Consider the following 24,722-nt stretch of genomic DNA (forward strand, 5'->3'; position numbering starts at 1 on the left):
CAGTCTAGGGCCATGCAGGGTCATATGGTATCACTTAACAGTACGCCTATATGGTTTTCAAGAGTATGCTCATGGTCTTATTTCCCGCACTCATTCTTTCGAAGATCAAGTAAGCTTAATTATCTCTTGGCACCTCTGCCCTTCCTGCCTTTAAAGCTAAATTGTGAGCCATTTTCATCTCCATGGGTGGATCTGACAACTTATCCTTCTATTTATCTGTTTTGATATTTTATGGAATCTGTTATGGTTAAATGTTATGGTTCATAAAACCAGTTTAAAAATAAAATATGGATTTGGTGATTCAAATACAGTCTGTTTTGTGCTTTAGAAATTCTTCTTGAAACAAGTCTCTTCCTCTCTCTGTCACTAGAGATCACGAGGATTTGTGGTCTAGAGTTCATTAATATTGCCCGCCCGTTTCCCCAAGCACTCAATCCTAACTGGTGGTAGAGGCTGCCTGCGGGGCAGAGAGGTTGCTTAGAAGAGAAAAATGAACAGAAACGCCTCCAAATATGAGCGGGCTGGGAGAGGTGTTCCCTTTCCCCATCACTGGCTGGGCCACTAGGTGTAGAGAGGTGCTGTGGGAAGGGAAAGGAGCTGGGTGCCTCAGGGGGGCGGATTTGGAGATTTGCAGATTTGCAGGGAAGACTTGGTGTGGACCTGGGGAGGGCCAGAACATGACTGGCCTGCGGTAGCATGGCTGCCTCTGAACTTCTTTTTACACCTCCCCTTTTGCAGGCACGATGCTGCCCAAAGAGACATTTTAGGTGGCTGTGCCCCGCATCCCAAGGCAGGGCCTGCAGTGATCCCTGCAGCCAGCTCCAGCGGTGGGAGGTTGGCGTGGGTCTTGTATCCCTCATGTCTTCCACAGCAGGTTAGCAGGATGGAGCCAAGAGGCAAGTGGACAGGCCCCAGCTGGCTTAGTCCGATACAGCTTGGAAAGGGATGAAACCAGCCTGGCTTGTGCTAAAGGAGTCACTGGCCTTGGGCCACGATTGTTTTGCTCTGATCTCTGAGTATAGATGGGCAGAACCTCCTTAAATTGATATGTAATTGGTCTCAATGTTAGTAAGCCAAACTCAAGAAATCATGATCTCTTCTTACTGGCCTTCAACTTATTTCTTTTGTTTTCAGCTAAGCGTTTCTTTGACGCTGCTTAAAAACAAGTGGGAACCGTTTTGTTCTACTTCTTCCCACCACCTTATAATTTACGCTTTAGCAGTGTTGTTCCTACCAGTCATTTTTTGAAAGATCTTTTTCTGTTAACTGTTGTTCTTTTTTGAGAAGAAAACTCATTGGGAGACTTCCCAAGCCCCATTTATTTAAATCACAAATCTTGGTCACTACTGGGAGCTGCATCTATTTCTTTGATGAAATGGTAAACTAGGATTGTAGCCAACACCTATAAAAGTGGCATTAGTAGAGTTGTAAGAGTCTAATGGCTGTGAGTTTAAACTCCACGTATAATGTAGTAAATTTTACAATCCACATTTTCAATGTAAAAATGGAAATGAGATACAATAAGCGGCTCCCCTGAGGTAGCAGTATAAAATCTACAGTAATTCTTACAGCACTAAAGAAAAAAAAGAATAATCACAGCTAGTTGCCAGCTACTGTAATAGGAGGAGTTTCCTGTTCACCTTACTCTCGGTTATCTCTGTGTATTTCTGGCCCTTCTGCTTTGTAGGTAGTTGTTAAACACAGCTTTGCTAGTTTTGCATAAAAATGCACAGTCCAGAAGCGTGTCTGCTCTGAAGAGCTGGCGTTGGGTCTTCCAGGCAGAAAGAGGAGGGGTGCTATGCAACAGAGCAGAGTAGAGAATCGCCCCTCAGCTTAGGCACCGACAGAGATGGTGTGAGTCAGTGATCCGAGCAATGACCTGCGGCGGTAGCTTTCGGGAGCTGTGTACCCCAGGGGAAGATGAGACTAGGCTTGGCCAAATGCTGTAAAAACAGTACTGGGAGATCCTGTTCTAGATTTGCCTTTGTGTGGCTACCCTTGCACAGGGGGAGTTTCTGTCTGTTTTGCTGAACTCACAAGTAAAACAGGCTAGTGTGGGTTGGTTTTTTTCTCTGCAAAATGGAAAGCTGTTTTTTCCTTAGAGATGGGGATGCTTTACTAGCTATATAGGAGGTAGTACTGTACTGATTGTCTGTTCAGAGAAGCCTTGTCTGGGAATGACAACCTGACTGTATTTGTGAACTAATGTGTTAAAATATTCTGCAGGAAAGTTAGCATGCTCTATTGGCAGCTCTAAAGGAAAGTTGATTCTGCTTGGTTTTGCCTCTGGGAAAGAAGTCATTCTGCATGGGATGCTTTTCCTTTGCACCTGCCCTGCCTGGCCCCCAGGGCTTCTGAGGAATTGCTTGTAGGTACGTAGACCTGAGAAGGACCCGTGTGGGTCTGTTCCCCACCCACCAAGAAGCGGGGACCCGGAGGCTGCAGGTGCCCCCTCTGCAGCCAGCATAGCCTTTGGTGCAGCCAGCTTTTCCCACCTGCTGCCCTGTCCCCCGCCAGGGTAGGGTAGCGCAAGGTGCCTGCCCAGACTGTCAGCAGAGATGTCCGTGCTTTCTGTGTCCCAGTCTTGCATGGGCATGACAGACAGTGCAACATCTACTCCCAAATAGCTAGATGAATGATTATTAAAAGTGCTATTTTTGAAGACATAGCAGTCGATTATGCATTTGACAGAAGGTTTTAGGAAATAGGCAATGTGGGATGTACTGGGAGGAAAAAAAAATCAATCTGTGTATTTGTCTTTTAACTAGTTGGAGACACATTGGCACATATTTTTGGCACGTTAATGAATTCTGCCTTATTTAATCTCTGCTACTCTTATAATATGAATTTGTGTTCCATTTGGGTGTTAAAAATCAGAAAGTCAGGGAGTTAAGTTTCCAGAGGAAGTTATAATCACTTCAAGCTCCTGAGCCGGAATGAGGCGGCAGCTATAGTTGCTCTAAGGAGAGCAACCAGACAAAAGGCTTCATAATGCAGTTCGTAGCACATCCCTATAGCTGTACATCGGTGAGAGGCAGGGCTCCGTGTAGCAGCGTGGCTCCCCGCAACCTCCTGGCAAACACCATCGCTCAGCCCGAGCTGCTGGCTGTGCTGGAGTGCACAGGGCAGGGAGTGCTGAAAGCCTCGGTGAGCACACTGCGGGCTGGAGGTTGCCCTTTTTCAGAATAAACTTTGCCAGTTTATTTGCATCTGACTCCATCCTGCTGTAAACTTGCAAGTGCTCGGTGCTTCTTATCAATGACTTATTTTCAGTAAATGTTATGTAATTCTTTTTCCTTCTTTCCTCATTTTACGCCCACTTAATTTTTTTTTTTTATTATTTGAATGAGTAGAGAACTGACATGTACAAAACGTCTTATAGTTTGGCAAAAAATGGCTTACCACTGTATCTTCTGTGGAATAAGGATCAGTTAGATTTTTTACTTCCTGCCCCGTGAATATTTAGGAAGACAAAAGGGGAAGATTTAGAGAACACAGCACTGTTTTGAGCACGAGGAACAGCATGGGAGCTGGCATCAACAGCAGTGGTATGAGCAGCAACGGAGAAGTTGGAGAACTAGCTCATTTGTACGGTGCTAAACTTGCTTCCGTGGTGTGTTGGGGAGCACAGCCGGGGTTGAAGCTGACTGCACTGGGCTAGCCTGGGGAGTAGAGGCTAGCGGCACATCTTGGAGTTTCAACTAGAGGTGGCCTACGTTTTTCCATAGCGCAGTTTCATTGAAATCAAAACATTTCACAAGAGCAGGTAAATTGTTGATATTTGTGAGATGAAAAAATGGTGATTTTTTTTTTCCCCCCATGCTTGACAAAACAATTTTGTTTTGACAGCGTCAAAATAACAGGCTTTCAGAGAATTGTTTAGAAAACTAAAAAAAGTGCTTTTGTCACAACCAATTTTTTCTGTGTGAAATTGTCACTTTGATTAAATGTTTGATCTAAAGTTTCTAGAAAAACTAGAGGTAGATGGAGTGTTTAATTCTGAATAATTTTGTCTGATTTCCAATATTCCTTGTATTGTTCTTTCATCTCACAACTCCCCTCCTCTACCTGTTCATCCTCAATAAGGTTGGCTCATAAAAGCACATTAAATTTATTTTACAGGAAACACTGAAAATTTGGTATTTATTTTGCCACTTTTGAGACAAAATATTTTGAAAACATCATCAACAGCAGTGTTAGACACAGGAATTGTTTTTATTTTTATATTTTATTTCTGACTGACAACAAAGCCAAATTCCAAAATCAGATCAAATTTTTCATGAAATGTAAATGTTGAGGTCTGGTCTGCCTTAGGGTTTTTGGGTTTTTTCCCCTATATTTCTGAAAGAAAGAGATATAGGAATATAGTTATGAATGATTTCATTAGTGCTAAGCTGAAGTGAAAATAGTTTTTAATCTACAAGAAAATCCAAATTTTTCTGAGGCTTGGAAGGGAGTAGAGGAAGGTGTGAATTCCAGTTCCCAGCTACATGCAGTGTCAAATACAGACATTCAGCTGATCCCCAGGCTGCACAGTTTTTCATGAATGAGGAGGAAGGAGGGGAGGAGACCAAGTTTACACCACAGAAGGTGGAAATGGGGAAAATTTAAATACTGTCCAGGCAGACGCTGAAGCCCCCGGAAGCACTCCCCTGGGTAGAGCAGAGCAGCTGGGGGTTTGCAGGTCTGATGTGAGAAGGGCTTGTGCTGCTCTCCCTGCCAAGTCACCTTGTCCACGGCAGGGTGGATCCATTTCTGGTCCAGCTATCGGGAGCCCGCGTGCCCCACTTGCAGCCTCACGCATAAGCACTTAGCGATTTCGTTTTATGTGAAGTCCAGCTGTCCTCATTCTTTGAAGTACCTTCTCTAGCATTAACAGATGTTCAGTATCACTTTGCTGCTGTAATCAGGATGTCCTTGATCTTCATTATGATTCACTGTACCTCTGCGAGCGACTCTGTGAGTGTGCGTCCGTGTGTGTATTTTCTCCCTGGTCCTCTGGAAGATCGCAGGTATGGAGGAAGCTCTCTCCAGGCCTGGGCAGATTCGGACATCTGAACACCGCGGTCAGCTGGGGCAGAACAGCAGGTGGCTGCTCAAGTTCACCACCAACGTACCCTAGACAAAAGTTAATTTTACTTGCAGAGCTATTTGGAAAAGCCTGAGTGTCTGTATGGGTTTGTTCCATCTGATGTCTGATTTGCTGTGCTTTCTGTTTCTCGCTGTTATGTCATTTAAATTCCTCCTTATTTTGTGATTTTGTTTTAAAGAAGGATTGATACTTCTGGAGGTTGGTGAAGTGGCACAGATCAGCTTGTTTTCAAGATGCTGGTTTTAATCTCTTCTAGGTCACCAGAAACAATCGTGCCATTTAATGACTATTCAGTGTATTTAAAATGAGCAAATACTCTCATCCCATTTCCCAGTGGAAAAGCATTTTATCAGAACTCCCTGGGAGGAAGCTCCACTCTGTAACAGCATCCTTTGGCAATGGGAGCAGTGCCTGCCTACCAGTGCTGTTGCCATCTCCACTGGCACCTTATTGACAGTCTAATCACTTCTGCACCTCAAGCGCCCTGTTCCTCCCGCAGCAGTAGTCTTCCCATTAAATGAGAGATGTACCTTTTGGCTTTTGTTTGCCTTTTCACTGACGTAGATTGTGCTACTACTAAATAATGATAGATGTCCTGCTGCTGATAATGATGGGGAGGGTAACGCTTTAGTGCAAACCTGGTAATAAGAAAACTATGTATTTAATTTACTGTAGTTTATTACCTATTAAACTAATGTCCCATGCATGTGGAACGTGGTAAGAGTTTGTCCGAGTTGCTTGGTAGGCAGGTTTTCCTGAGTTCACCTCCTATATCGCATTAGTTTAATATGGATAATGGACACTCTAACACCAGTGGAAGCTGTCCTTGTCTTCCTTCATTACTTCAGTTCTTTGTTACACCCTTTCCTACGTGGCAGCTGCTGTGATGGGTGCTGGAGGGGCCTGTGGTGGCTGCAGGCCTAACTCCTGGCACAGCCTCAGCCCTTTTCTGCATCAAACCAAGATGGTGAGCATTTGCTTTTTCTATGAAAATAGAGGCTTCTTCTAAATGTGCTGGTTTTTTTAGGATATAGGATGAATTTTGTGAGTTTTACAGGTGAATCTGTTAGGCTGTTAAAACCAATCAAAAATGTGTTCCTTGCTAAATCCCAGCCCATCATTCTGTTCTGGGTGACACTAGTGAACCAGAGCAAACACTTCAAACTATCTGTGTTGTCAGATGGCCAGTGTTGACTGTATTGAAGAAACTCATGGTGGTGGTATATTGATGACTGTTATCTAATTCCTACTACGTATTTGTTGAGGACAACAGTGTCCCTCCAAACTGTTTAGCTGTTGCCTGAAGGAGCTGTGGTACTGGGACTGCAGCAGCTATTGTCCCACCTAAGTTCAGGACTGGCACTGAGACAGAGGCACAAAGGGACATCATACCTCTATGAAGGGTTCCTGTCAGGAGATTTTTACCCAGCTCTTGTTCTTGAAATGCTCTGTGGCCTGCAGCTGCCAGCGTCTGGAAGATTTGCAGGGAAGCCACTTGCTTCCTTGGCACAGGGTAGGGCAAAGTATTGTGGGAAGAAGTGGGGTAGCCTTAAAGCTGCTGGTCGCTGAGATTTTGGCTGGTGTTCTCAACTTGGGCAATGCCAGCCTTGCTAATGCAACTTGGTAATGCAGCTTGTCAACAACAGGAAAAGAAGGGGCAAATCTGCTACTAGAGAAGCCATGACTTTTTGAATGTGTCCTTTGCCCTTGGCTAACAAGGCAAACCCACTCCGGCAAAAGAGCATTTAGATGCTATGCAGTGTGCTGCGCGTTAGGGTGACTAAGCCTGCGACCCAAGGCACACCAGTAAAATGAGGTCTCGCCCACAGCCATGGAAAGGGGACAGTTGCCTCACCTGGAAGCCTGGCTAGGCTGATGTTACCTTTTTGACTCATTTGGGTCTGGGATGAAGCTCTTGGTTCCAAGACAATTATGAAGAGAAGCCTGTCCAATTGCTAAGGTTTTTGGTAATTCCTTTGGAGATTAGTTATACATGGAAGACTCCATGTTCTTGCTCAGCGGGCATGAGCTGAGACTCCTACAGCCATGAGGTTACCTTTAGATTTGTGGTCTGAACAGGTATGTTGCTTGTTGTCGTCTTTTGCGGTTTCCCTCCCCTGCTTAAAATCTTTGCCATCTTTTTTGTGTAGAATTCAGGAATGTTTTCTGAGACACAGGAGCATGCAAATGAAGCAAATCTGGTTAATTCAGGGCAAAAAATGAAGGGGAGGATGGGATCAAGCAATAAAACCCCAATGAACACCAAGCTAATAGATCTTTAAAATCAATATTCATCTACTGAATGATCACAACTACTAATTGTGTGGTTATTGCTTGGCATGAGGACTGGACAGCTTTACAGTTCTGGGTTGGAGCAGGGTGTGCCCAGAGCTTTTGGAGACCCGCGTTACTTTCATTTGCCATTTTAACTCTGCGCTTGCTGAGTCTGTGAACTCCTGCAAGCAGTACGAAATGCTCATGTGTTCAGTTAATGCTCACATGCTCAGAGTTCTAAAATAATTGCTGGTGGGCCAGGACAGGATTTTTCACCTGGGTCAGATTTTCATTTTTTATACTCTCTGTAGAGTAGGACCTACGTTCATCCAGTACCCACATAGGGAACATCTTTAATTATTTTTCTCCCTCAGGGCTTGGTATAGTTAGGTGCTTTAGTCCTTTTGCTACATGATTTTAAGTTTGTTGCAGGGTGGTTTGCTGCCCACAGCAGGTGGGGACGTTGGAGAGTCCCTTGTAATAGCTATATAAAGAATAGCTGATGGAATAGGTGGCTGTAGTTGCCAATCTCCACAATGCTTTCTGGACTGACGTTCGTAACATCCTTGTAAGGTTTTTATCTGTATATTACTGATATGTACTTTCATTCTTCATTTCCAATGTATATATCATACATATCTATGTACGTGTAATGTCTTGAAGCATTTAAGGCACTTTGCTTGTTGATCAGGCATCAGAGATTTTCTTGTATCAAGGAATCGCCTCCAAAATAAAACATAGCTTTTAAAATACTTCCTCTGGGGCTTAATTATTCAGTTTTCATGCACGATTTGTGCTAATGTTGGTGGGAATTGCTATCATAGAATAATGAAAACCAAAACCATAGACCCTGAAGTAGGAAAATGGTTTGTCCTGTGCAAGATGTCAGTCAGAAAGGCTGTTCTTGCCTTATTTCACGGTGGTCAAAATGAAAACACTGGTCAGATTTTATGTGGGCTGCAAAAAATTATTAGTCACTCAAGTATAAGTCCAGCTTATCCTGGCAGCTGAGTTTGGTACAGTACCATTTCCCTGGGTACATTGAAGTCTTGGGGTGTCAGTGAAGGTGGGAGGGGGATTTGCTCCTTGTGCATTACTCCTCTAAACCATCATATCTGCGAGCTGCAGCTGTGAGAGAAACACAGACCCAGCTTCTGAAACTCTGGAATGGTGATCTCTTTGTGAGATGCAAGGTTTGTCCTCTGTCACTTTGCAATCTAACCCCAACAGTTGATTTAGAGAGTTGCTATATATTAATGTAGGTATGCATTTGTGGAGAGAGTGAATTTCAAAATAGGCAGCTTGGCCTGGTAAACGTAAAGAGCTGCCTCCGGTAGGCTGGAGCCTTGCTCTGGTAGCACAGCTTGTGCCGGGAATGGAGTTACTCATTTTTAAAAATAAAAATTCACATAAGAATATGCCATGTGGAGTCAGATCCATAACAGTGATGAGGAGCTATGGGGTGTGCTCATGCAGTGGTAAGAGGCCAGTGCTTGGGACTGGAAATGTATTTAGGCTCATCTCAAGTAGACCATTGTGTCAGTTCATGCTACAGCAATCTTTTAAACAGTTGTTACTTATTATTATTATCCAGATTGAATTAGATGCTGTACAAGCACAGAACATAAAGACAGGCCCTGCCCAGAAAAACTTAATATGGATGTGACTGCTTAAGCTATTTTTTTTTTTATTTGAAAATAAATACATAACAGCTGCTGCCATTCCAGAGGAAGTACTAAGCCTATGAAATATCTGGCTTATATAAAAGTTAACAGTTCTTTTAAGTTAGAGTCAAGTGATGGAGTGGGTGTGAAGGGGTGGGAAAGTACTCAAATTACCCACAACCCTGGATGAGCTGGGTTTTCCTGCTAATCAGATCAGCAGTGAAACTGTTAACAATGTTGACATTCACATTGTCATCATTAAACTGCAGCCTAAACACTCCTTTTTGATTAAAGGCAGCATCTTAAATCTCTCCTCACTATTGTTGGAGCATTCCAGTGCCTGGAGCCAGCAGTCTGGCCTTATGTCCCTGCTTGGAAGGTTTCCCCCATAACCAGAGGACTAAGAAACTTCACTGTCACTGAAAATAGCTGAGAACTTGCTTTCCTTTGTATGGGGCGGGGCACATCTTGCCAGCTGTACCTGCAATATTTTTTTCCTTCTGTTGAGAAAATGATGAGGATGTAGCTGCCTATTCTGTGACTTGGCTGCACAGAAAGGCAATGACAGACACAGGATACTTGACTTTTGCCCACAGTTCAAACGTGGGTTTTAAATTACAGGTGCAAGTTTTGTGGTTATAAATTGCTGTTGCAAAAAGGGGAGGTGGCCTTGGAATAAACTGTGCCATCCGCTTTAGCAGTGGGAAACTGAACATGCATAAGGGATGTTGCTGAAGAAAAGTTAGCATCTTGTAACCACCTGTCCCACTGTAGTGGGACCCCTGGAGATAATTAAAGACAAATACGTGTTCAAACAAAAGGCAGACGTTCTCCCTCTCCACTCGTTCCTCTTCATTTAATCAAAATAAGGCAATATGTTTTTGTTGGTGATTTTTTTTTTTTCCTTAAATAATGTGGAGGGAAGTGAATTTGCCCCACTGTGTGAAACAAAGCCCAGCTAAATTCAAAGCCATGTCCTGGGACACCCATCCAAAAAAGGGTTTGAATGGAAACATTGACATGGCCTGACCTGCAGTGGCACTGCCGTGCCTCATTACAATAATCGCAGAATGCACGAGAAGCTGGAGCGCAGCCCTGGGTGGGGTGCGGCAATGATAGGTTTTATAGGGTGCCACTGTATTGGAAACGTGGTCATAAATGTGCATAAAAATTATCGTCTTCAACTTAATAAAATGAGTCAGAGTAAATAGGGAAACGTGAAAATGCATTCTCTCCTTGTTTTATTGAATAGGGGTTTGGCTCTAGAGCTATAGTCATTCTTTTTGTGGAAGGCTTTTTCTTTCTTTTTCTCAGTATATGTGTGTGAGAGGGAGGATATGTTAAAAAAGACGAAGAAGGAAAAAAACCTCATTCCATTTATGTCCTTCCTAAACAGCTTAGCTTTATTGCTCTGTGGAGTCCTACAGAGCCTCCCTCTTCACTGGGCAAGAGTTTGCAAATGTTTTTCCCCTCTTGTAAGCTAATCTTCCTGCTTGGGGCAGCCAAGAGCCTCCTGCCAGGCTGCTCGCTGCGCGGTCACTTCTGGAAGGCTACGGATGTGGGTGGATGCAGCTCACATCTACCTGCAAAATCCTGTGCGGACGCATGGGCTTGGATGCTTGACAACGTTGGAGACAGTTTCTCTCTCCACTTAGTGCTGTGCTAAATCTGAGTGCCAGAGGAAAGGAAAGTAAGCATATTTAGAGAAAGTTAGAATGGAGAAAGTTAGAAAATCTTCATAGCAAACTGCTGGATCCACTCGCCTCACAGTATCTTGCTTGGTTGTGTGGAGGTGTCTCGGGCCTGCTGGCTACTAGCAGTCCCCAGAAGTTGTAAATGAGCTTCTGTGCACAGCAGTGCACGCTGTACTAGGGAAACGACAAGGGCCAAATCCTGGCCTCTGCAACCCCATGGTAGGTGGTGAGGGCTCTTCTCGGGCCAGGTGCTGGAGCCCTGGCGCTGTGACCGCACATGGTTCCCACGCTGGTTGTGCCCTCCTTTGCTCTTTGAAGCCCAAAATAACACCTTCTTCTAAGGGGAAAAATTGGGGAAACACTTTTTTTTTTATTTTTCCCTTTGTTCAAAAGTAGCATAGTCCCTGTGGTGTCCCGGGGAGGTTTGCCACTCCATATGCTACTCCTGCCTTCTGTGGTGTGACAGATGCAAAAGGTCCTTTCACGTTTACCATGGTGGCATGACAACAATGTGTGTCCCTGATTACTGGCAGCATGTCACTCCCAAGGTTATGGAGTGCAAATGATTCTGTAGCCATAAAAAATTAATCTCGATGTTCTCTGGTTTGTCAGTCTATACATAATTGGCCACATTCAAATTTCGGTCAGGCTGGTGAAAATTAAGAATAATCCAGCTGAGTTTATAATTGCTCAATCTGGTATAATGGTTAGCCAAATACAGTGTCTGCCTTTTTCTCTCTATGTACATATATATTTGTTTATACACATATATAAAAATAGATGTCTGTGTATATATATATATATATATATATATATAAATGTGTGTGTATGTATATATATGTGTGTGTGTATAAAAATGCTCTGTACTCCAAAACACCTTTTTTCAAAGATGGAAAGATACCAAGAGGATCATAGTGGAGGGGCAATAACCACAGCGGATGGGGGAGAAGAGGATTATTATGGACAGTATGGAAGGAAGGGGGGGATAAATAAGATTTTCATCTTTCTGATTCCAGTTTTTGTGTGTGCCTCTACCATTTTATTTGGAGTATATTGTCATGGCAGAAATAAAAGCAAAGTTCATTTACTCAGAGGAAATGAAATAAAACCATGAAGACTTAAACAAGTAAAATGTAAAACATGCTGGCGGCATTGACCTCCTCCTGCTTTACCTTGACAAAAAAATAAATAAAAAAGGTAATGTTCCTGGAAGGCAACTAGTGCTGTGACCTGCACTAATTAATCTGCCCATCAGATCCGATTAAGCACTTCCAAATTTGGCAAATTGCCACTCTTCTTGAGACACAAATGTAAATAAATATGAAGGTGGTAAATCACAGCCCTCCAGTGATGCCTCTGTCAGCAGCCACGAGCAAAGAGCAGCAGATATTGAGCCTCCAAACACTCTGTGCCTGATAATAAAAATGTTTTTGTGCGCAGGGACGAAGCAGAGCACATCACCATCTGCTCAAGCCTCTCTGACGTCGGGCAGCTTATGCACCTGCCGAAAGGCCGTCTCTCCTGGACGCGGCCCCAGTCAAGCAACAGGTACAGAGCCCGAGGGCAGGGCAGTGTCCGCCACGGGTGCAGGTTTTCCCACAGGTGTTAGCGCGGAGGTTTGAGACCCGCTTCGCAGACAGCGGTTGATTGCTGCTTGGACTCTGTCTCTGCTGGAAGAGCAGATGACCTGCAAAGCCACCCGAAGGGGCTATCCTTGCACTGGGAGGGGATCTGCAGGTGTTTTCCAGAGCTGCTTTCGCAGCTGACTGTCAGTTCCTTTGCACCGTTTGGTGAACGAGGGCAAATCCCTGCGAGGGCAGTGGCGGAGCTCCTTCCCCACGCTCGCAGCAGCGTGCTGCTGCTTCCCGTGCTCGGGCGGCTGGGCTGGCCCGTCCTGACCTGACCCTGCACCAACCCTGAGCCGGAGCTACGCTTCAGAACAAAGTGGTTACAGTGGCCCTAGTGTTACCGCTCGGTTTATGACCCCCTCCCTGCTTTGGGACTCTCTGGTGCAGCAAAGCCTTCTAAATAACATGTATTCAAATTGGTGAAATGCTTTGGTTTGATCCTTTGGTCTGAACCATAAAATTATTTGCCTGGATTGTTGGCCTTGGTGTGCCATTAAGCATTTAAGAGTTTGAATGTCTTTATGGGAAAGGACTGAAGTTATTCCGGGTAAGGTGGTATTACCTTCAGTTACCCACAGTGGACTGCAGGTGTTGATAGATCAGTCCCGCCTACTCTACTTGTGTACATACAATAAAAAAATAACAAAATACAGATGAAAGTGGGGTCTGACTGTTCAGGAGCTCTGACCATGCCTATAAAACAGTGGAGTCCTAAAAGTTTATAAATAACTTGAACCAGCTTTACTTTGGATCACTTTGTTAAGGACAGTTAATTATAACAAAGGGCTATAAAGTATGTAAAAAAGGAGAAGGTTAATGAAACTGAAGGGGGGGCAGCAGTATGTCGAAGGCCCCCTTTCTGAGTGTTCAGATTCCTGAAAGCCGTAACTTCCAGTGTCAGAGCTGTAAGATGGCTGTAAGTAACAGCAACCCCTGTAGCCCCTGGTGCAGTTGGTACAGTGAAAGCTGGCTGGCTCGTGCATAGATGGTGGGATTTCCCTTTTCGCAGGGAAGTCACACAGACTTTGAAAGGAAAGGTGATCTGGCGATGCTGAGAAGTGGTAGTCTTGGCCCACAGAGAGGCTAATACTGAAATCCAAGCTCTTTTTAAGGCATTTAGGTCACAGTTTTCTGAGACTTGAGTGAAACAGGTTGGGGGTGGTTTAAATAAAGATCTCATATCTTCATGTACCTGAGAAACAGTTTTCAGAGGTGCTGAACCCACACTTGACGAATGATTGATTGATATCTTTACAGAAATCGTTTTCTTTGTGTAACTGCCTCTGAAGTTTAATCCTGTGTTGTAGGTGGTGCGAAAGCCTGTTTAGGGGAAAAGAAAAAGTTTTTTTTTTTTCTCCCTCTGTATTATTCAATAGCATTGAAATTACTTTGAGAGAGAGAAGCGATTTACTGTTTTAAAAGACTATCCTAGTCTGGAGTACTTTTCTCTGCCCTGCTATCCACACGGAGCATTGCTGGTATGGAGGCAGGGGGTGCCCCACAGCTTGGGGGGGGCTCCCTGGGGTCAGCAGGACTCTGTGTTTCCTTGAGCATAGCCAGGCTTGCAGGTCTGTGTGTTTCTCTTCCCCCAAAAAGTCTGTCCTCCTGTAGGAAGGAGTCTGATTGCTGGGCACCCTGCTGCCATCGCATGGTCCTTTTTGCAGGCAATCTGTGCTTGTTACCATTCGCGTACGCATATGTTTTCTGCATCCCCTGTCACCAGAATAGAGATCACATGACCTGCTCTTCCTTCCACTGCCCCCTTTGAGCAAACAGCCGAAGACTAAAATAGGGCAGTGCTGAAATAGGGAGAGCTAAGAAGCTTACAGCAAATGTAGCTGGGTGAGCCTGCTGCAGTATTTTACCTGCACGTCTCGTTCAAGCCAACACAGTCCCTTACCCGTTTTAAGGCAGCAAGTGCAGACAGAGGCCACTGGAAGGAGGGAGGGGCAGTGTGCCTCCAGAGAAGTGGGTGGTTAGGCCATGAAGGGTGCCTTCTGCCGAGATGAGGCTGAATTGGGAAGTGTACTCCTGAGCCTCCATATGTGGTCGCCATGATCCATATCCCTGTGTGACTGCCAGCTGCAGGGTGAATGGAGTGCAGAGTCACAGGTGATGCACACACCTGGCAGATACCAAATTCATTTGTGGAAACAAGTCAGTTGAGATGATCTGCTCAGAGACATGCAGATCAGGTTTGGATGAAAGCTTGACAGTGCATTTTCTCCTAGACATTGCTGTCTCACCTGCAGGCTGCTGGGTTTCCAGGGAGTCAGCCCTGCTGTATAGGTCAGAGCAAAACCAGGTAACCACAGGGGCTTCCAATATCTGTGCCATGGTAGTAGAAGGGCTGGCAGCCTGGCATGATGTGCAGTTCAGCTTTCGTTAGTATGGTAGAGAGCCCTGAGGCTTAAGAACAGCACAGCATGAGGGATTTCGGACAAGAGCTACAAGCCCCGCCTTTGTGTCTCCCTACTCACCCAAGGCAAGTACAGCATGATGCAGCCATTAAACTGTTAATTCAAGGGCTTATGTTTCTAGGCTGAGTTTGATTCATAGAAGTAGAAAAGGCCTCTGTCCTTCAAACTACTCTGTGCTTTGCAAATGCTCCTGTTCTGCATTGCATTCTGTGTGGGAGATGACTTGAAGTGCACTGCAGGCTCCGAACCAATGACCTGTGAACTTGTCCATGCCGTGGCAAGTCTTTGGTCTGCTGATTGTCTGTTTTCATGAATCGTTGCAAAAGGATTCCTTGGCTAGTGCACCTCCTCCTCCCACAAGTCCACAATGCTCTGAGCAAATAATCTTTTCTTAAATACAACCAAACAATAGTATCTGACACAATAGGGACATGTTTGTTGATTCATTGATTCATGGGGAAAGCAAGCCTTGAATACGTCTTACATCCTCTTTATAAAATATGTGCTGTGGAATGCAGTCTCTGGCAAAATATGTTATAATCCATTAGCCTTGTAGGAATAATTTTAAAAAAAAAAAAAAATCCACACCAATCTCAGCCAAACCACATAAAACTGACACCTCATGTTTCATAGATGAATTAAGCATAGTAGAGCAATTGTCCTTGGCTGTAGGTCCATGTTCTTATGTGACAGTGCCTTCCACACAATTATTTCATCATAAAGGTGTTTACTAACATTATTTTCCTTGCAACAGTTTTTAATAACATTCTTTGGGGAACAGTTCCACTTAAGAGTCTTAAATTACTAGCTTTTTTCAGACACATACGTATTGGCACTTGTGTTTGTGAATGTATTTTACCATTTCTTTGTGACTGATACGTTGTGGATTAGTAAATTATGTGAGACTCAGAAGAGTATAAGTATGGGGTTTTTTCCTCTAGAGCTGATAGTAAATGAAAATCTATTTTCATGAATATCTACAATGGTTTTGAAGTTTTTTTTTTCTATGAAAGTTAAAAATGAACCAGTTCCCTGTCTGTTTGCCCTATTTGTTTTTAAATGATATGGATATGTTCAAGAATTTTCTCTGTCTTCCCCCAGTTTAACAAGTACTACTACAATGACAGTTTAAATAGCATTTTTGATTTATGAAAGGAAATGTTTCTTTTCACCCATGAAACCCACATTTTGGTGAAGTTCATCACCGTTTTGTGTAAAAGCTTTTTTTTTTTCCTAAAGGCTGTATTTAGTTAAAGGAAAAAACAGCTATAAATATGAAGGGTTCCACAGATTTCAAGAGAAGGGATGGGAAAGAGGAACAGAGGAGGAAACTAGGAACAGAGACCTCTCAACCTTTCTCCTAAACCTTAAGTGTTCCATAAATCATAGAATCATAGAATTGTTTAGGTTGGAAAAGACCTTTAAGATCATCCAGTCCAACCATTAACCTACCATTACCAAGTCCACCACTAAACCAGTTAAGTGTAGAGTAGCAATTGCTAACATACCTGGAAAAGGGGAGGGCAGAGTATCTGCTCTGCTACTAGGTTAGCTTCAGCCCGCTACCTGTAAGCTTTTGTGCAGCTACCTTGATGAGAAGTGCTGCTTCTTCTCCTACTCCTCCCTCTGTCGAGGCTGCTTCCTTAGGTTGGCAAGAGGGCTAGCACTGCCATGTCCATAAGTCACGCCAGTCTGCGTGTAGAATAATTTATTGCATTTACTCTTGCCTGAACCTAGCTCTTCCAGAGAGACAGAGAGCAATAGCTCAGCTTCAGCAGGGACAAACTTGAAGCTTTCATTGGCCCTTGAGAATTAATTTATTTTGTCTCAGGGCTAAGAAGAAATGCAGCAAGTGCCATTTGTGCATGTGCCCAAGTTGTCTTCCACAAATTTCCCACCTCCTGGGTTCAGCTCTCCAGAGAACACCACAGAGAATTTCATATTCAAGTGAGCAGACAACAGCATTTGTGTTTAATCTTGCTTGGAGTTGTCAGCTACCATTAAAATGTATTTTCTATCTCTTTCTTTGCTCTTTCTACTTCTCCTTTTATACCATCCTCACAAATTCACATTGTTACCAAAAAACTGGCACCAGGAAAAAACTATCCAGACTCAGTGCCAGTGATGTCAAAGTTAAAAAGGTATTTAAAAATCAAACAAAATATTACCAGTGGGTACAAATATTACGTTATAAAGCACAAAAAGCCATACTAGAGATCAATTATTAATTACAAAGTTTCAGCATATTATTTACCTAAGTCATTTGCATAGTGGTTGAATAAAGTTTTTTCCTCTCTCTAAATGTGTGTGTTCTTCTTGGTCTAAAACAACAACAAGAAAGCTTTAGGAACTAAAGAAATAAAAAGCAAGAGCTACACTCTCTTCTTGATTGCACCTGCCAAGCCACCCTGAAGTCAGCAAGCTGGTACAGGTGTAAACCCAGACAGAATGTCAATCTTTGCATTTTCTGCTGTAGAGCTCACACTTGGTGCTTAAGAGGTGGACTGATGGATCTTAAGCCACAAAAGTCTGAATCCAGATTTCTAGGTCTAAATGCTCTGGACTGTCAGACAAGGTGAGCACTTGGCAGGTCTGAGTTTGACGAGAGCCCCAGAACGTTTTGGAATTTAGAGAAGGATTTTGATGGCTAAATATTAATTTTGAGCCTAAAGTGTTCTTCTGCTTGTGTAGAACTTGGTCATATGCCCTCGATGTTTGGATAGCCATTTCTGATTTGTTGGCCCCTTATAAAATTAGAAATTGCTTGCCACTTTTGGATCTGGTTAGCAGATCAATTTCTAGCTGCCGTCCAAAAGATACGATCAGTTGTCTCTGGCTTCTTGAAAATTGTGACATTTGTCTAACAGGAAAAACCTTCTTCCCCCCACTGAGATGCACATGGAAGTTAAAGTCAGAGTTCATGCATGGCTACAGGCATGATTTGGTACTGTGCTTGGATGGTTCATAGTACAGGTCTGTGATGGATTTAGAATCATAGAATTGTTTAGGTTGGAAAAGACCTTTAAGATCATCAAGTCCAACCATTAACCTAACACTACCAAATCCACCACTAAACCAGTTAAGGGTAGAGTAATAATTTCATGTTTCCTGGCTTGGTGGCTGGATTATTTTTTAATGAAAGTAAAAACTAGGAATCATTAAGGTTGGAAAGGACCCCTAAGATCATCAGTCCAACCATCAACCCAACATCACTATGCCCACTAAACCATGTCCCAAAGTGCCACATCTACCCATTTTTTTGAACACTTCCAGGGATGGTGACTCCACCACCTCTCTGGGCAGACTGTTCCAATGCTTGACTACTCTTTCCATGAAGAAATTTCTCCTAATATCTAATCTAAACCTCCCCTGATGCAGCTTGAGCCCATTTCCTCTTGTCCTATTGCCAACTACTAGGGAGAAGAGCCCAATACCCACCTCACTACAACCTCCCTTCAGGTAGTTGTAGAGAGCGATAAGGTCTCCCCTCAGCCTCCTCTTCTCCAGGCTAAACAACCCCAGTTCCCTCAGCCGCTCCTCATAAGACTTGTGCTCTAGACCCTTCACCAGCTTCATTGTCCTTCTCTGGACACACTCCAGCACCTCAGTGTCCCTCTTGTAGTGAGGGACCCAAAACTGGACACAGTATTTGAGGTGCGGCCTCACCAGTGCCGCATTTGAAGAATGAAGGGAGTAATACTAGATGTTTGAGTCTGGAGCTCAAAAGATACGAAGATTTTTGTCCTGGTTTCAGCTGGGATAGAGTTAGTTTTCTTCCTAGTAGCTGGTATAGTGCTGTGTTTTGGATTTAGTTTGAGAATAATGTTGATAACACTGATGTTTTAGTTGTTGCTAAGTAGTGCTTACACTAGTCAAGGACTTTTCAGCTTCCCATGATCTGCAAGGTGCACGAGAAGCTGGGAGGGAACGTAGCTGGGGCAGCTGACCCAAACTGACCAAAGGGATATTCCATACCATATGATGCCATGCTCAGTATATAAATTTGGGGGGAGTTGGCTGGGGGGCAGTGATCACTGCTCGAGGACCGGCAGGGCATCGGTCGACAGGTGGTGAGCAATTGCATCCCTTTGTTTTCCTGGGTTTTGTTTCTCTCTCTTTCTCAGTTCTCCTCTTCATTAGAATGTTTTATTACTCATTATTATTATTTTATTCAATTATGAAACTGTTCTTATCTCAACCAATGAGTTTTCTCACTTTTATTCATCAGATTCTGTCTCTCATCCCACCGGGGGGTGGGGTGGTGGTGAGTGAGCAGCTGTGTGGTGCTTGGTTGCCGACTGGGGTGAAACCACAACAATTTTAATACAAAATCTCTTCTATTTCTTCTTGTCTATATGTTACCTTTTTCAGAAATCCTATGAGGAAGAAAATTGGTAGACTTCCCTACCTACAATTTCCGCTCTTTGCCTGAAGAAGGTTTCTAAACTTCAGCCAATCTCCTATAGTGCTTGGCCTTGAAAATACGTAGCACTTGGCACTTTTCATGTAGCAGTTTCTGGAAAACTTTTCAATATGACATTTCTGTTCCTTAAAGCCAAGGTAAGAGAACGCTTGTTTATGACCAAGTCATGTGATTCTCAGGTGGCATTAATGCCGGGTGAAAATAGAAGTGGAGGCAGAGAAGTGGCTTTTGTAAGTGCATTGATAGGAAGAACTGCCATATGCCTACGTCCTAACCCAGGGCTGGTTCCCATGCAGAGGCGACTCTCCTTCTTTCAGAAAATTACCCATGCAATAAACAGGGACATGCAAGGTGCTACTTGGTGTGACGTGAGGGCTGTCGGAGAGAGTTAATGGACTTGGTTGAACTGCTTAGCATGTATTATTCACTGCAGTCTAATGTTCAGTTTTGGCACCACAGTACAGTAGCAGCTTTTACACAGTGAACAAGAGAGAAAGAGTGTCTGAATTTTTCCATGAACAGTCAAAAACCTTTGTGTCTGATAAACTCATACCGAGATACTAATTCAGAAGAACTTTGGCATTGATTAAACAGGTCACATCTGATGTATTATGCATAAATGAGCCTAAAAAGAGCTAGTCTTCACAAATAAAGCAAATACGATGAGGTGATATATATTTCTTTCTGAAAACCAGCAGTCACTTGGACTCAACAAAGAGTAATTAATACAGTTTTAAAAGATATGCTGTATAATTCCATGAATACTTAAGGCTAGGATGAAATAATACCCTATATTGGTCTTGAACCACAATGAATAATATGATTATTTTTACTTTGCAAGAGGTCACAACAAATGTTTGAGATTTAAGCTGCCATAACTACAAATTTAGCAGAAAGTAGGCATTTAATGATAGATTTCATTGCTGTGGTTTAGGTTTTATTTTGAATGTTTGTTTTGTCTTAAAAACACTAATGCTAAAATGTTGTCTCAAATCTTTATTTTCAAATTACTTATTATATTGCCATAAATTACAGGGTGCAGTAAAAGCCGGATTTAAAAGGAGGCATACTTTACTTTCTCATCTTTCTAAAAATAGTGCAACGCTTATGAAACACAAATCATTAAAAAAGTTCTTTTTATACAACTGAAGTTGCTAGTGCTGAACTAGTGGCTTTCCTCCAAGTGGCACAATGGACTGCTCCAAATTTAGGTCTGTAATGGTAGAGGTTAACTTTAGGAAGTCCGAGTAAAACTGTAATCTATAATTCTACCACAATTACAATGTTTTCTCTCAAATGATAGTGAAGTCCCTGGGGTGAATGCTAGCAAATACCTTGTAAAGATGTTCTTATGGCTTTTATTGTTTTGATGCTTTTGCATTTTCAACACATGTTATTAGATTCGGCAAAAGACCTGGGCTGCGACCCAGGACAGTTTAGAGGCTGTGGGTTGCAGTCGGCTCTCAGCACTCAGCCAGACGCAAAGGGTGGAGCACGTAGTTGATAGCGAAGAGATGCATATGCCACGTTGACAAGATGATGGGTAAACAAAGCTTAAGGGACACTTGTTAAACTCGACATAGCCAAAAATGAATCTTTCCATGATATTTTTAGAAGGCTTCAGCCTAAGGAAAACATTCACCTGTGTGACCTGAGGAAAAGTCTAGAGAACTGGTTGCTATTTAGCCATCAAAAAAAACATATGTGCGTCTTTTTCAGATGCCCTCATCAGTTCTTTCCTTCCAGGCATATTTTTTGAAGACTTGCACGTCTTCCCCTGTGAATCACAGTATCCTGCTGGCTTGTCAGAGTGAGGTGGGACCAACACACGTCAACCCTGAACCTAAATCATATCTAGTATGTGTGACGTGAGGGCTGCCGGCAGCCAACACTCCTTTACCAGGCCACTGAAGAAACTCTGCATTACTGCTGCAAGTGCTGCTGCTTGTTCGCCCAGCTCATGGTATAGTCCCTGTAAGGGGGAACCTGAAGGATGTGGCCATAATGTCACCTCTGCCTGGGAGTGAAAAGAGCTGGGTGCCTGCCAGCATTTAAACAGAGAGTTCTGGTGCAAGCAGGATGACCCTGGACTAGGGGTATGTAGGTAGCAATCTGGATAGGACGCAGGGCAGCTGGGGGGCTGTCAGCCACCATTGGGGCTTGGCCTGGGTGGTATAAAAGTTCAGAATCAGTGGTATTGAAAGCAGGTGTGTTGTGGGTGGAAGGCTCTCTGGTCAGCACAAGGCAGTAATAGCCTGGCTGGGGAGAGCTGCAGAGAGACCAAACATGGGGTCCCTCGCCGGTGCAGGGGTGCAGAGGAACAGCTCCTGGTGAAATGGGATTTCTGAGCAGGCATTTAATAATGAGTTCTTTCAAGCATACCCTAAATAAATGAAAATGTAGTGGAAATCTTTCTTAGCTAACTTCACCAAAGCTTTTGGCCTAACATGCTGCAGGCGTTAGCGCAGCAAGTAGGTGGCCTGTGCTGCTGCCCATACTCTGTCAGGAAGACAAAGAATCCGGGAGAAGCATCAATCTGTTTCTCTTCACAGGGCTGTCTCTTCCCCCCTTTGTCAGTCAAAGGTGTCAATGTCTCTCCCCTCTATCCTCCCCCCTCCCCGAGTTGAGTAGTGTCAGTCATTCCTGTTTTTTTCTTTTTATTAATGATTTTGCAAGGCTATGTCATTACTGTGCTATACATTTTTATACAGATGGCACGACTGTGCATTTTAATGGCAAATCTGTTTCTCACATAACGCCTGAACTGCAAAAAGACTTTGACAGACTGGTTCAAGGAAAACAAACTGGTTTTAAATGTAGCAAAAACTAAAACAATGCCTTTTGGCTCTCCTAATCATCTGAACTCAAAGGATGATTTTATTTGGAAGTCAGAAATCTTAAGAAGAGTGGACCAAACTTGCGTTTCGAAAGAAAACCAGAGGAAAGAGATAGAGAGGTTTGTGATTCATGGGCTGTATGCTTTGTTCAGCAAGACACAGAGGATTCATCCTTGATCCTCAAACTAACAGTGTTTGAACAGAACCAAATTTGGCTGTGACTCCAGAGACTTTTGGACTCTGCAGGGTTTTGAATTTCAGGAGGAACTGAGGTATTAAGTTTATAAATGTGAAACGTAGAATGCGGGGGGGCGGGGGGAAACAACTAGAAAATGAGAAAGATGTATATGTTAAATACCATCAAAGGCAAAAAGCAGAATACATATTTGTCAATTTTTTGAGAAGCCTATTTCTTCTTTGATCATCTCCGTTGTATTTTATGTTCTTTTAAACCTATGCAAGTGCAAACAGTTCTCAGTGGTCCTATCATCACCGTTCTCTAAAGTCACACACCAGTTTCTGTTTATGTCGCTATCCATTTATCTGTTTAATATCTTTACCTTGCAATTGATATATGGACACAATTGACAGTAGCCCTGATGTTTCATTGGCTTCTACACTGTGTAGTTTGGTAGCTCAAATCAGAAATGTTAGTCCTCTCTATTTGCTCTGCTCCAGTGTATTGACTTACATGAATTGGCTGAGGTCAGTAGAGAGTTGCCAGTATTTTAAAGCCCTTGCATGTCTGAATTTTCACATCCTTGATGCCTTTGTATCCCAAATTCAAAGGACTTGACAACTCATTGCTTTGGCATTTAAATTCATAGTGAATAAAGCTCAGTGGCTATATTGGAAAGGATGACCAAGAGAAAGGGGAGGAGAAATTAATTTTTACTAGCATTGCAAACCCAGATATTCTCTGAGGGCCCCAAATAGCAGCAAATTCTGTTTGTTTGTATCGTTGGGTGTGTTCTTGTCTATGCTGGCTGCAGTGAAGGGTAAGAATAGTAATGTTCAGAGTCTAGAAATACTTGCTTTAACAACATTTGAGGACTTAGGGAAAATGAGTATGACATGGAAAGCATAGACAGACCTAGCTGCTGTTATTGACATCTCAGTCTCCTGAAGCAACCCGAAGGTGTCTCTGTAGGTAAGAGGGATCACTAGCTGCTAACGATGCTCTGAGGTGCTGGAAAGGCAATATAATGTACATGCATTCTCCTCTTGCTCCAAATTTTCAGCACAAATCAGCATTTTCTGCTGCTGCTCTTAATCTGCTGGACACCCACCAGTGTTCGGATTGGCTCCCAGAGTGTTTTCCTTTTTTGTAGCCTGGCTGACTGTAACCGTCTGATTTTTGGTAGGCCGGTACTTCAATAACATTGCAAAAATTGGCAGGGGGGAAGCACTTGTTGGAGTGTCTGCTCCCTCTTTCTTCTTCCAGTCTTAACGTTGAGCTAGCGTCAGACTGAAATCATGTGGTCGTTGACCACAGCTGCATTTTATATCCACTTCCGCAGCATGTGTGTAGGACTATAAACATAAATTACTGGCGAGTTGTTTCAAGAACAACAGTGTATATAATTAAAAAAGCATCATTTACAGCATTCTTTCATGACAAAGTGTTATGTCACTTTTGTTTCATCATAAATAAAAGGGGCGTTGGATAAACTCTTGGCATGATGGGAAAGCTGCCAAGCATGAATGTGGCTTGAATTTATCGGAAATCATTATTATTTTTATTCATCATGTTATATAGAAGGCATCCTTTCGTGTGGCGCAAGTAACAACTTCTCTCCACCCTAAATATGTGGCAGGTGAAAACCATTGTGCTGAGATATCACAATGGTAATTTTTTAAAAAGTTATTCCAAATTTTTTTCCCCTGAAATATTTTTCCTTCATGAAGAGTGTTCTCCAGTTCTAATGCCTGTTTTTTCTAATTTGAGTGCTCCAGCAGACTCCCAGGACTGTTTCAGGAAGGCTGGGAGGGGGCAGATGGCACAAGAATACAGAGCAGACAGAAATGGACCAGTGATGAAAAGATTGGGCTCTGTATGCGAAAAGCTTTACTGGTAGTGTGAACTCAGAATATTTCAAGTACAGTTGATGTTTTTGTTATGACCTAGTGGAATGAGGCTGTGTTTCTGCCTTTTTTTTAAGCTATCTAATTTTGGAAGCGGTTAGTAAGTAATAACATTTGATGTACAAAATCTAGCACGACTTTGAGTTTTCAGGTTGCAATTAGTAAGTAGCACATAAAGCCAGTCAGGTAGATCCTGGGCACTTCATTTGCAACACTGACCTGAACACCCTCAGCTGGGTACGATTGTTATTGTTCCCTGTGTCCAGTCGTTAACCTGTATGAATAAGATGATTGGTATCTACTTGAGATGGTGCAGAACTAAGGAAATACATGCAGGAACATTTCAGTGACATCCAGATGAAAAATCACTTCAGTCACGTCTGCAAATCTTTGACTGACCTTTTTACAAGCAGAATTTTGCTTATGTAAGTGATTGCAGAAAGCAGCTTTCAAGAATGTGGCCCTGAGAGCTTTTAGCATATGTGTCCTGTGAAAACAGAACCTACTGTTCTCAGGAAGGCTAACATTTTCTTGTTGTTTGGTTGTCCAGTCCATGAGAAAATAGAAGTAGTGATTTCATCTGAATCAGCAGCTGGTTAACTCAG

This window comes from Pelecanus crispus, chromosome 5, assembly GCF_030463565.1.
Source record: "Pelecanus crispus isolate bPelCri1 chromosome 5, bPelCri1.pri, whole genome shotgun sequence".
In the NCBI taxonomy this organism is placed as follows: Eukaryota; Metazoa; Chordata; class Aves; order Pelecaniformes; family Pelecanidae; genus Pelecanus; species Pelecanus crispus.